Genomic DNA, 13,791 nt, shown 5'->3' on the forward strand with positions numbered 1-13,791 from the left:
ACTGGAAATTTATAGATTTCATTCCTCTGAATACCACGATAAGACTCGAATAAGTACTTAATTATTTATGTTATTTATAGGTCATACGTAATTATTATCTTAATACCATTAAAGTTGGTTCAGGGCATCAACAATAACATGAAACGATTTAACTAAAGTCTAGCAAAAGCAGCACACTTTAAGTTGATTTAAGAAAGTCGAAGCTTTTCCTTAAACAAAACAAAAATGAAAAGAACAAAGAATACAAATGAAAACAAAAAGAAGAGAGAATTTTCGAGGTTCTGTTCAACATGCTTAGAAAATGAATATTATTTGTTTATCAAACATGCAAAGCCATTAAAGAAGCATGCAGCAAAGCTCAATGTCTCAGAAAACTATTATGCTTATTCATATTTATATCAGCACAGCTGTTAAAGAAGTTTGTAATAAGAACTTCCTTGGCTTATTTTCAGATATATAAGAAAAATGTTAAACTTGCAGTTATGTATTTCTTTGATGAAAAAGAATCTTAGTAATTGAACAAATTAAATTAGGTAAACTGGTGATGACTTCAGCAATAGCATATTCTGATTCAATTATAAATTTACAATACAAATACCATTAGCGATCCAAGCTTGACAGAATGGTTGCGTGGAAATGTGCCAGCTAGAGAAAGGGAGATAAATCATCATTAAGTTTGAAACTTTACACTTGTTGACCAGAGTTCAAATGCTAGCAAAATGAGTAGTTTTTAAAAGGAAAACAGATGAGAGAGTCAAAGAGGATACATAAAGATAAAATATTATATAATCTAAACATTGATTACACAGATTACCAAACTTTCTCATTCCACAGTTTACACTACCCTAAGCTACTTGTTTCATATAGAAAATGAAACAACATTGACAAGAACAAAAGTATCAAGGAAAAAGCTTCATGATACAAATATTCATATGCAATTTTCAATGGTTCCTCTACTTTCTGCTGAACAAGCTTCTCAATTTCCCTCTTTCCAACCGCTCAAGTAGCTTCTTAGCTCCTGGGATGTCCATCTCTGTAAGCTTCTTCAGATACCTGATTGCTCCATACGAAATCATCAGTTTCTTACATTTCTTACTCGGAGAATGTGATCCAAGGCAAGAAACTGCATACTTTTTTGCAGTGTTCTGAGTGCTTGAATCAAGCAACTGGACCAGATTTGGCACACTTGTATCATCCATTTTAACCTCTATCTGATTCTGGGACAGGACTATTAGGCTTGAAATGGCTTGAGCAGCAACCTCTAGCAGTATTTGCTTTAGCCTCAAGCATCTTTACAAGAAGAGAGATGTGTCACAGTACAGGCAGTTGCAGTCTGTGACACATAATCACCACTTGGACAAAGCTCAATCTACGGCTGAACACTGCCGTGTCCTACAATCGCACGTGTTGTTTATGCTGACATTTACAAATGGCAATCTTTGAAAAGATACAGTAGCCTTCTATTTACCCACAACACTACCAGATTCAACGACTCTTATGAGAGGTGGTACCATTCTCTCTTTACTCTTTAGAATGCATTGGTGCATTCTATATTTAATAACTTTGTTTTAATGTTAATTTCCATTTTTCATATTGGGTTTCATTCTATATCTTGGAATCGCTAGTTTGCTGGAACCTTAGTAGTTGTTACGAAATGGAGCCCATTGTGAATCACAAAATCCCTACTTTGTCCATTACCTCGTTTCAGAAGTTGATAGACTAACAGGGGTGCAGCAAGGAATACATGAGGAATTCAGCAAACACACTAACAACAAGGTGCAATTAGAAAACAGAGCAAAAAGGGCAATTGCTAGGCCTGCGTACCTGCGTGATTATGTGTGAGGACACCGTGTGGGCCTATAGGACCATCTGCAGGGTAGTTGTCTTCGTATAAGGGACAACCATAACCAACAAGCATAGAATATTCCATTTAGATATTTCCATTTTCATTCTTGTCTTTTCTAGTAACAGAATTACAATTCTGTTAGAAGCATACTATAAATACCACAATGTAATAAAACCTGCAGATCAATGAATATACAATTACCTCTATCTTCTCCTTCTTCTTCATAGGAGGGTCTGGTCCTCGAAACCAGAGTATTCCACCCCCTAACATTGGTGCTCTCGTTCGTTCTCCTCACCATGCCGGATCCTTCCCCCAATTCGCTTGAAGCCGCGCTCCTCAAACTTACTGATCTCCATGCTTCTTTAGGTGCAACAGTTCATAGCATGACTCAGAAGTTTGACGCACTTTTGCTCCGTCTTCCTTCATCCCCATCATCTTCCTCCCCACACACGAACCCACCACAATTTTCCCCTGCTCCTGCATCACAACACAAAATGAAATTAGACATTCCCAGATTTGATGGCACTGACCCTTACGGGTGGGTGTTTAAAATCAACCAATATTTTCAATATCACGCCACTCCTGAGCACGATAGACTTACCATTGTTTCCTTCTACATGGATGGCTGTGCCTTGGCATGGTTCCAGTGGATGGCTAACAATGGCCAGTTTACATCGTGGCCCGCCTTCGTTCATGCCCTTCTACATGGATGTATTTTAGGAGAAGGATGCTCCGTGAATAATATTGACCTGTATTTATACAGGTGTGTAATATGGTTTTATGTTGTAAACCGATTGTTTTGTCAATAAATTGACCAGAAGAATTTCTAATGGAGGTACCAATGATTTGTAAACTACAAAAACTGTAAGTGTGCTTCATAGATGAATTTTAATTGTATTTCCTCAAGATAATTATGGAGTGTAGGATACGTTGAATGTCCTTTGTGAATACTTTTTAAAAGTGATTTGATATATAGAAATGGTGTTTAAGAACTATTTTGAAACTAATTCGTAAATAAAGATGATATGTATAGCTACTTGTTAAAAACCACCACCACCCCTTCCTCTGTGCCTGAATCCACTGTATTAGCAATATCAGAACCCAGTGCCATAATCTAGGAACACCATTTATTGGTAGAAAGATTGCAGACAAAGTGAAATAAAAAATTATTACCAACACTATATCCAAAGACAACCAAAATTAAGGGAATCTGGAAAAGGGGCTTTCTGTTTTTTTGATGACAGGGTCATACAAATAAACCTATCAGCTGTCGTGGACTGCTTAAGTTGTTCCCACGGAAAGAGCGAGTCATCTCATGCTGGTCGGGAGACAGATTGAAAATGAACCCTTTGGAGCCTCAAACGACAAACTTTTAATAGAACTTCCACAGCTATTGATATGTTAACCGTTAATTAGACTTCATATCGGCTTGCTTACTGGAATTTATAGATTTCATTCCTCTGAATGGTATCACCACGATAAGACTCGAATAAGTACTTAATTATTTATGTTATTTATAGGTCATACGTAATTATTATCTTAATACCATTAAAGTTGGTTCAGGACTCAAACGCACCGTTTCACTTATAAAAAAAATTAAAATAACAAAACCCACTCCCTCCCCTCGGCTTAAAACTCCTGATACCTTTCTTCCCCTCTTCCCCTTTTCCCCTTTAATATTTCGATCTTTCACTCATTTCTTTCCATGATTTCAAAATTTGTAAGCTTTTTACATCTTTGGGTTTCTCTAAGCACGGGGAAGTGACGAGAAAAAAGGGAAAAACACTACACATTTTTTTGATTTTTTCTATTTGATCTCTTTAAGGTAAATGTTTATGACCCATTGTGTTTGATGAGTATGTTATAACACTGATTGGTTATGGGTTGTGTGAGAAAGGGTTAGAAGCTAAGTATTAAGGATTTTTGTGGTTTTCTCAAAACCCTAAGTTTGCTAAAATTGGGGATTTCGTCTAATCCCTTGTTCTATTATTTAAATGCTTAGGTTTTGTGGAAAATACAGTGGTTGACCTTCCCAAAAGCAGTGAAAGGCATTGATTGCGTTAATTTAGTGAGTAACTAATATACTTAGCGATGTTTTTAAAGTTCATCTTGGAGAAGCAAGTTTACTTCAAAATGTATATATATATTTTTTGGTGAGCTTTGAAATTTATTTTGAGATTTTGATGATATATATGAGGATGAATGTTGAACTGTTTGTTTAATTTTATTTATGGTAAGTTCATGAATGATATTTCCGTTTGCTACAACGAAGAGATAATGTAGCCTGAGTTGAATTCTCATAGTATAATTATATTGTCGTTTGCTGCAATGAAGAGATAATGTAGCCTATTAGTTGAATTCTCATAGTATAATTATATTTCCGTTTGCTACAACGAAGAGATAATGTAGTCTATGAGTTGAATTCTCATAGTATAATTATATCGTCGTTTGCTACAATGAAGAGATAATGCAGCCTATGAGTTGACTTCTCATAGTATAATTATATTTCCATTCGCTACAACGAAGAGATAATGTAGCCTATGAGTTGAATTCTCATGGTATAATTACATTGCCGTTTGCTACAACGAATAGATAATGTAGCTTATGAGTTGATTTTTCATAGTATAATGATATATCTCGTTTGCTACAACGAAGAGATAATGTAGCTTATGAGTCAATTACTCATAGTATATTTATATGTTTCGTTCGCTGCAACGAAGAGATAATGCAGCCTACGAGCTAAATGTCATAGTTATATAATTACCTATGATTACCGTTCACCACAACGAAAAGATAATGTGATCTATGTGTACATAGTGGAATGAATGCTTGATTTTAAAGTAATTATTTTGGATACCAGGTTATGAGAAGTTCTGAAATTTATATTCTTTGCGTACATTGATTTCTAAAAGCAAACGTATTTTTTTGTTCATTATTTATTTAATGTCATTATAACATCTCTTGGGATGGAAAGACGCATGTTAAATGATATTCTCTTTCTTGTCCACTTTGTATATTATGCTCTCACTAAGTCCTTGTGATTTATCTCTTATTTTATTTCTTTTCTCAAATACACAGTAGTGGAGTAACTGATTTTCTGACACACCCAGGAATTTGATTATCTTTTTGGTATGTCCCCATTGTATCTGATGGATATTTTTTATTGTAACTCCAGTATAATGCAGCTATATGGACCAGGGTAATAAGAGATTTAGAGAGAATTCTTGTATTTTGAAATTTAAATGATTCTCTCTTCTAGACATGATGAGTCCTACAATGGCACGTGTTGTTTATGCTAACATTCACAAATGGCAATCTTTGAAAAGATACAGTAGCCTTCTATTTACTCACAACACTACCAGATTCAACGACTCTTATGAGAGGTGGTAGCATTCTCTCTTTACTCTTTAGAATGCATTGGTGCATTCTCTGACGTGTCCTTATCAGATTTGTCCACGTGTCTTCACTTTCCACTTCATCTCAAGGCCATATGAATCTGTGTTTTACCTATTTTAGAGGGAGCTGATAGCAATTTTTAAAACTTCATTTAATAATTTTGTTTTAATGTTAATTTCCATTTTTTATATTGGGTTTCATTCTATATAATGGAATCGCTAGTTGGCTGGAACCTTAGTAGTTGTTACGAAATGGAGCCCATTGTGAATCACAAAATCCCTACTTTGTCCATTACCTCGTTTCAGAAGTGAAATCCCTACTTTGCTTGAACCTTAGTCCAAGTTCGTTGCCTCGTCTCAACAGTGGTTACTAAATGTACTCTGACTTTGTTTCAATAAATCATCTCGAATATCAAAATCCTACATCAATTTGCAAAAGCCAAAGTTCACCTTTTCAGGTATATGATATAAATTAAATAATAATTACCTCTGTATTTGTAAATAAATCGCTATAATTCACATCATGATTTTTATGTCTAGTCCAGATTGCATCCTTATATCTTCTTGCATTGTCACATTGACATCCAAGTCTCATACATATCGACTTCATCTAACATATTGCTCAAGTACTAGTTCTCCATACAAACTAAAATCTCAAACCAACAACATTCAACTCAATAGAAACAACAAAAATATCATACATGGTTGCTTCAAAATTGCAAAACAGAAACTAATAGAAAAATTAAATTTATATTAATTAATTTAAATGCTGACAATTATAGTTTACAAAATAGTTATTCAACTTTACTTGATATTAATTAAATATGAATAAGCACATTTCAGAATAAGTATCATGGAATGGTTCTTTTAAAACAAAATCCACAACATTTAAAAATGTGAATAAAAAATATCATTCTAAAATATATTTATTTTGCAAGCATATTTTCGAAAAAGGTTATTCCAAAAGCTTGCTTACACTATATATTTTAGACAAAGTAATCCAGAATGGTTGTTGATTTCTAGATTACCCACTAAAAAAAATTTAACATGGTCAATTTAATATTAGTTTTATCAAAACTAATGTTAATAAAAGTATGGTAACATTTTCGTAAATAATATATTATTATTATTAATATTATTTTTAAAAAAATTGATGTTAACAGAATAATTTTAACATTAATTTTTAAAAAATCGATGTTGTTTAAACATTCAAAACATCAGTTTCTTAAAAACTCATATTAAGATTCTCTTTTAACATGATGACCTTTCACACAATAAGTGCTGAGGATACTCAAGAATGTTTTCCATTTAATGTTTTTGTTTTATTAGGGGTGAAATGAGGCTAGATTTTGTTATGCGTGAGCCTGACTTTAATTAAAAGCTTAGTCTGCATACTTTATAAGAATTGAGAATAAGTTGTTATATGATAAAGTGTTTGTGTCATTCTATATCTTTATCAGAATTGAAAATAAGTTACTTGTTGATCAACTATAAAGTAGTAATTGAATTTGCTATATGTGAGCCTGACTTTAATTAAAAGCTTAGTCTATATATTTTTGTCATTCTATATCTTCTATTTAGTTACTTGTTGATCAATTATACAGTAGTAAAATGATTCTATATTTAATTATATATTTTCCTAATAAAATATGAATTCAATATTTTTCAAATGCAAAATTAATTTATAAATAAAAGCTAATTACATTTTTAAGAGGCTAGGTTTTGTTATACTTTATAAGAATTGAGAATAAGTTGTTATATGATATAGACGTATTTTTAACGTCTAATATGTGAGAATTGACGAACTCCAGGGACAGAGGTATGTGTATAGGTGGGGGACCTTGGCCTTAATTTTTTAAAAATTGTAAATTAGTGGTAAAATTCAGTTATATTATGAAATTGGTATATACAATTAGTTCCTGCGGTGCAAATTCAATTAGTAAATACTTGGCTTTTTTTTTAATAGCACACAGTAGCTGATGCAGTGTTGTCATAAAAATTAAGGGGCATGTGTTTTAGATAGTATTATTCTCTCTTTATATATATATATATATATATATATATATATATATATATATATATATATATATATAAAGATTAAAAGTTTATTGCATGTGATTTAATCCAATTTCAAACCTCTTTGTATTTTTTTAAAGAATTTTATCTTTTTATTGTTGCATTGAAATTAATTGACTGTAGAGGTTTAAATAGAATGATTTCTTTTTATTGTGAAAAAAATCTTTTAATTTTTATAACAAATGTTACAAACATTAATTATTTTTAATAAAAATTTTCCTCATACACATTTTTATTGAATTATACATTCGAAAAGAATTGTTTTTCTAAAACCATTTCATTTTTTAACCCTTTCTTGTGATTGGCTCCCCCTATTGTATTTTTCTGCCTCCGTCCCTTATCAAAGATGCACTAATTGCTATTGTCAATACTAGTAAATCTATGAATTCTTAATTGATTGGTTTAAAGAGTCTCAAACTGTGGAATGAAGGAGTATTCCAAATCTACATCGAGATATTGACAATGATTGTTAAATATCATAGTACATAATACGTTGTAACAAGATAGAATACAATAGAAACAAAGAAAAAGAAAATGAGTTATCTATTTTTTTCATGGTTAGAGCCAATTCTTTCATTCATTTCAAGTTATAGTTAGATTCGAGAATGGCATTCCTGATAATTTATTTAAAAACATATTTTATAATAAGACATGCATCAAAATAGGACATAATTTTTTTTCTTTCAACAAATTTATAAGCTTGACTCTATGTAGATCAACATGCATTATATTTTAAAAAATAAATGTATGATTTACACTCCACACGACCACACCTGAAGCTCTCTAAATACATGTAAAGCATCCTCATTATGAAACTGACACAAATGGAATTGGCTTGATTCCGCCAATCTCCTTCACACTCTCTCGATCTTCATTTCTTAATAGACTTGCATGCCACGCCTTCCAAAGAAAATCTCGAATCTGTTCCGAATCCCTCCATTTCCATATCACTTCAAAGTGCTTCTTCTAAGGATGAGTTTCAAAACATTTGATAACTTCATAAGCTGCTGAAGTTGAAAACAAGAAACTTCTAGCATGGGAAAGCCAAAGTAGGTACTCCACCATGCAAAAGATTTTTGAGCCATTTAATATTACCAATTGATTAGAAATTCAAGCTGCAGTCCATGTCCATTGACAGTAACTGACCCTATCAGGTCAGATTCCTGTTTTTTGCGATCATAGAGGCAGAGAATGTCCCTAAACAAATCAACCCAAAGGCTAAATATAATTGTAAGTAAAGTTATTGTTATTACAAGATAAAATCTGTTTACATGATAGCAACAGAGCAATACCAGAAGAAGCAACAGAGGAAACAACAGATATGAACGCAGGGTTACAAACAGTAAAACCGAAAAGGAAGATTACCAGGCCCGCGTATCTCAGAGATTATGCTTGAAGAAGGAATTGCAAATGATGAGGAGCTGAGCTGGCAGCACAGGATTTGCTAGATCAAAATGTCTCTTGCTAGGAAGCATCGAGAATCAAATTCCGTTATGCAGATATTCCTACAAATATGGATAATTACATGTAGCAATTGGCATTATAAATATATGTAAATAACTAGCAAATGAATAAGAACAATTACGCTCCTTCTTCCTCACTCTCGTGATTCTCTTTTCTCTGCCCTTCCCTTCTTCTTAGGAGGCCTCTGGCCCTCGAAACCAGTACTTGAGCACGAGTCTCTACCAATTTGGTGCTCTCGTTGCTCTTCACCATGGTTGACCCTGAATCCGCCTCAGTCTCGCCGGACAAGCTGGAAGATGTCCTCAGTCGACTCACTAAACAACAGCTATATCTTGGAGAGTCCGTCAACGCCATGACTCTCAAGATTGATGAACTCATTCAACGAGTTTCCCCGGTGTTCTCCACCACGCCACCCACTCCACCACCATTACCACCACCTGTACCTACACCCATACACAGGTTGAAATTAGATGTGCCAAGGTTTGATGGGTCAGACCCACTTGGCTGGATTTACAAAATAACTCAATTCTTTGAGTACCATGGTACCCCAGATTCAGACAAACTCACCATTGCTTCCTTTTATATGGAAGGTCGTCGCGCGCTTGCCTGGTTTCAATGGATGAACACCTCTGAGCAATTCCCGTCATGGCCTGCCTTTTTGCATGCTCTGCGCACCCGCTTTGCTCATTCACAATTCGAGGATCCTTCGGGGGCTCTGAGTAAGCTTACCCAGACCGGGACAGTGACCCAGTACCTCTCAAACTTTGAGGACCTCGCCAATCGCACGACGGGGTTGCCCTCCACCTTCCTTCTAAGTTGCTTTATCTCCGGCCTCATCCCGGAGATACGGAGGGAAGTTCAAGCCCACCAGCCGGCCACCCTGGTTCAAGCTGCGGGTCTCGCGCGCTTGCAGGAGGAGAAGTTCTCTGACATGCGTCAACATCCTCGTCCTCGCCCTTCCCCTTTGCCCCATTTCCAGCGACCACCCTCAGGGTTCCCCTCCTTCCCACAAATCAACCCTACCCCCCCAGTATCCTCTCCACCCCTCTCCCCTATCCTCAAGACACCCTCTCCGCCACCTTCTTCGACCTTACCCCCTCTATTACCACCCCCACCCCCGCGACCACCGCCCCAAACCTGGAAACGGTTGTCCCCGAAGGAAATTGCCTCTCGAAGGGAACATGACCTCTGTTTCAATTGTGAGGAGAAATTCCATAGAGGGCACCGCTGCTCCTCTACTTTTTTTTCTCCTCATATCAAATAAGGAAGACCCGCCCCTTTCTCATATACCCAATTTTGACCCGCCCATTACATTAACTAATGACCCGATACTTACCCAACCCACAGACCCACCCGAGAGCCCACCTTCATACTCAGAATCTCACTTAATTCCCTCGCTGGCCACGTTGCTCCGGAGACAATACGCTTCATCGGCGCCATCTCCGGTCAACCTTTGTTGCTACTGGTTGATGGGGGCAATACCCACAACTTTGTTCAGCAACAATTGGTGACCCAATTGGGCTTATCTTGCCGGACCACTTCTCCTTTGCGTGTAATGGTGGGTAATGGCCAATATTTGGAGTGTCATTCTATATGTGACGCCATTTCCGTTCAAATTCAGAATCACAACTTCACGGTCGACCTCCATGTCCTCCCAATCTCGAGTGCCAACGTGGTCCTCGGGGTCCAGTGGCTCAAATCCCTAGGCCCTGTGTTGACTGATTACTCAACCTTAAGCATGCAATTCATTCACAATGATCAATTAATTACTTTGCAGGGAGATCCTGAAGCTAGCCTGAGCTCCATGTCTTCGTCCCAATTTCGCCGTCTCTGTCGGACACAGCCCCAGGGACTTTATTTTCAGATCACGGTTCTTTCTAATGACACCCCACCTCCTTCCCCAGACACCTTACCCCCTTCCCTTCAAGCTCTGCTCACCAAGTATGCCATCCTCTTTCAACCATCTCCGACACTTCCGCCACCACGTCCCACTGACCACCACATTCACTTATTACCCTTATCAACTCCGGTCAACGTCAGACCTTACCGTTACCCCCATTTTCAAAAATAGGAAATCGAATTGCAAGTTGAATCAATGCTTCAGAAGGGTTTGATCCAACCCAGTACCAGCCCCTTTTCCTCCCCAGTCTTATTGGTGAAGAAGCATGATGGGTCATGGAGGTTTTGCGTTGATTACCGGGCACTGAATTCACTCACCGTCAAGGATAGATTTCCGATACCCACCATAGACGAATTACTTGATGAATTGGGGGGCGCTCAATGCTTTTCAAAGCTCGATCTTCTCCAAGGTTATCATCAAATCCGCATGCATTCAGAGGATATCCCTAAAACTGCATTTCGAACTCATCATGGACATTATGAGTTCAGAGTGATGCCCTTTGGCCTCTGCAATGCTCCCTCTTCTTTTCAAGCCACAATGAACCTCATTTTCAGGCCCTTCCTCCGCCGCTTCGTCATTGTTTTCTTCGATGACATACTTATCTACAACAGCTCTTTTGATGATCAACTGCATCATCTGGACTTAACTTTCCAGGTTCTGCTTGACAATCATTTTGTTCTTAAGAAATCTAAATGTTCTTTTGGTCAATCGCAGGTTGAATATTTGGGACATTTAGTTTCCCAGCGCGGAGTTGAACCCATGCCTGATAAGGTTGTCGCCATTGTTAATTGGCCTCAACCTCATTCCACCAGAGCTGTTCAAAGTTTCTTAGGGCTTGCCGGTTTTTACCGAAGATTTATTCGGGGATATGCCATGATTGCTGACCCCTTGGTTAAGGCTACCTCTGACCCCTTTCGTTGGACACCACAAGCTCAACAGGCCTTCAAAGCCCTCAAATCGGCTTTGTCAACTGCTCCTGTTCTTTCACTTCCAGACTTTCAAGAGTCTTTCACAGTAGAGACTGATGCTTCCGGCAATGGTATGGGCGCAGTCCTATCCCAGAGAGGACACCCCATTGCCTATTTCAGCAAGCCCTTCCCTAAAAAGCTCCTCAGGGCCTCGACCTATGTTCGCGAATTATTTGCTATTACCTCTGCAGTGAAAAAGTGGCGCCAATATCTCTTGGGCCACTCATTCACCATTGTCACCGATCATAAGAGTTTAAAGGAGTTGCTCACTCAAGTTATTCAGACACCCGAACAACATATGTACCTGGCACAATTAATGGGATTTGATTATCAAATCCAATATCGCTCCGGAAAGCACAACCAAGCAGCTGATGCCCTCTCACGGTCACCGGAATTCACTCCTTCACTTTTGCTGCTCTTATCTATTCCATGTTTGACCTTTCTTGATGAATTACATCAGCAGCTCACCAACAATTCTCAGTATTGTCAGCGCCGACAGGACATCCTCAACTCTCCGGCCACCAACCCCGATTTCACTCTTAGTCAGCATTTCATCCTTTACAAGGGCAAAATTTGGTTACCCCGCGAGCTTCCTCTTATTCGGACACTTATGCTGGAATACCACGCCACACCGATGGGGGGTCACATGGGCGTTACCAAGACAATCGCTAGGCTATCGGAAAATTTTACATGGCCGGGACTCCGTTCTGATGTTGCTACCTTTGTGGCCAATTGCCCTGAATGCCAATTCACCAAATATGAGACGAAATGCACGGCCGAGTTGCTTTGTCCCTTACCTGTTCCCTTTTGGCCATGGGAGGACCTCTCCCTTGATTTTATCACTGGGCTCCCTTCATATCAGGGCAAAACGGTGTTACTTGTTGTTGTAGACCGATTTTCTAAAGGGATTCACTTGGGCGTCTTACCAACCGCACATACGGCACACATGGTCGCCTCTTTGTTCATTGACATTGTGGTCAAACTTCATGGTCAACCCCAGAGTTTAGTCTCAGATCGCGACCCACTTTTCCTGAGTACCTTTTGAATGAGTTCAGCCTACCATCCCCATAGTGATGGTCAGACTGAAGTCATGAACAGAGTGATCGAGCAATATTTGCGGGCCTTCGTGCACCGCCAGCCGGCGACGTGGGGCAGATTCCTTCCCTGGGTTGAGTTATCGCACAATACTTCCTGGAATGCCGGCACGGGCTCTAAACCATACGAGATAACGTTTGGGCGCAAACCTTTCTCTTTTCTAGACTATATCACTGGCTCCTCCAAATTAGACGCGGTGGATGATATTCTGAAGCACCATGAGGAAGTTTTTCTCTGCATTCGTCAGAAGCTCTTAAAGGCCCAGGATGCTATGAAACGAACTGCTGATGCTAAACGGCGTGAGGTTGAGTATGAGGTTGGTAATTGGGTACTTTTAAAGCTCAGACCATACCGACAGCGTTCGGCCAAGGATGCTCAGGCCAGCTCCGGCAAGTTAGCTAAGCGCTTCTACGGCCCCTTCAAGGTTCTCGAAAGAATTGGTAAGGTTGCTTATCGTTTGAAGCTACCAGAGGGCGCGCGAATTCATCCCTTATTTCACTGTTCACTTTTGAAACCTTTTCATGGTGATCCCACCCTCAGTCATACCCCCTCACTCCCAGATCACTTATTCAATCATCAGCCCATTATCTCTCCATTGGCAATTTTGGATACTCGTCGTGCTGCAACCACTGAGGGATCATGGGAGGTTTTAGTTCAATGGAAGGGGTTACTTCCTGATGACACCTCATGGGAAAACTGGGATCAGCTGCAGCAGACTTATCACCTTGAGGACAAGGTGATTCTCCAAGGGCCACGGGAAGTTGATAGCAACAGAGCAATACCAGAAGAAGCAACAGAGGAAACAACAGATATGAACGCAGGGTTACAAACAGTAAAACCGAAAAGGAAGATTACCAGGCCCGCGTATCTCAGAGATTATGCTTGAAGAAGGAATTGCAAATGATGAGGAGCTGAGCTGGCAGCACAGGATTTGCTAGATCAAAATGTCTCTTGCTAGGAAGCATCGAGAATCAAATTCCGTTATGCAGATATTCCTGCAAATATGGATAATTACATGTAGCAATTGGCATTATAAATATATGTAAA

The 13,791-nt window shown here is 38.2% G+C and overlaps 1 long non-coding RNA gene across 1 annotated transcript; it reads right to left on the minus strand.

Annotated features, from left to right (window-relative positions):
* Window positions 1–666: 666 nt before the first annotated feature.
* Window positions 667–2,581, minus strand: LOC106799431 (uncharacterized). The gene is made up of 3 exons (XR_005892142.1): window positions 2,448–2,581; window positions 1,825–2,323; window positions 667–1,719 (listed from the first exon to the last, which is right to left on the minus strand). It is a non-coding gene; the product is annotated as an uncharacterized lncRNA (long non-coding RNA).
* Window positions 2,582–13,791: the final 11,210 nt, after the last annotated feature.

Source organism: Glycine max, chromosome 7 (genome assembly GCF_000004515.6).
Source record: "Glycine max cultivar Williams 82 chromosome 7, Glycine_max_v4.0, whole genome shotgun sequence".
NCBI classification, from domain to species: Eukaryota; Viridiplantae; Streptophyta; class Magnoliopsida; order Fabales; family Fabaceae; genus Glycine; species Glycine max.